The sequence below is a fragment of the Ursus maritimus genome (genome assembly GCF_017311325.1).
Source record: "Ursus maritimus isolate PB19 chromosome Y unlocalized genomic scaffold, ASM1731132v1 scaffold_Y2, whole genome shotgun sequence".
Classification (NCBI taxonomy): domain Eukaryota; kingdom Metazoa; phylum Chordata; class Mammalia; order Carnivora; family Ursidae; genus Ursus; species Ursus maritimus.
Window position 1 is genome coordinate 248,964 of NW_024423335.1, and position 406 is coordinate 249,369.

Consider the following 406-nt stretch of genomic DNA (forward strand, 5'->3'; position numbering starts at 1 on the left):
ACTCCTCAGAAGTCAGTGTTGCTATGCTCTTCTGAAGCAGAACTCCCACATACCACCAATCTAGTACCTTTACACTAACTCCTAGGTTAAGGTCCTTCCAGTCTGTAAGGTCTAGAAAGGGTGACTGCTCTCTCAAACGCACACAAAACACAAAGTGATTAAAACATGGAAAACAAGGAAGCATGACACCACCAATTAATAAAATAATCTTTAAGTAACTGGCTGCACAGAAATGAAAAGCTACAAGCCGCCTAACAAAGAATTCAAAATAATTGTTTGAACTCAGGAACACAACATGTGAACAAAATGCAGAGTGAAAACAGCCAGAAATCTTTGAAAAGAACAAAAAAGAAATTCTTCAGCTGATAAATACAATGAAGTGAAAAAAAAAGCAACAGAGAGCTTT

The 406-nt window shown here is 37.2% G+C and overlaps 1 protein-coding gene across 1 annotated transcript in view; it reads right to left on the minus strand.

The window, feature by feature from the left end:
* LOC103680202 (probable ubiquitin carboxyl-terminal hydrolase FAF-X) overlaps positions 1–406 on the minus strand; it is a gene marked incomplete at its 5' end in the record, with an annotated part of 112,629 nt that overhangs the window by 46,536 nt on the left and 65,687 nt on the right. The window lies entirely within an intron of this gene.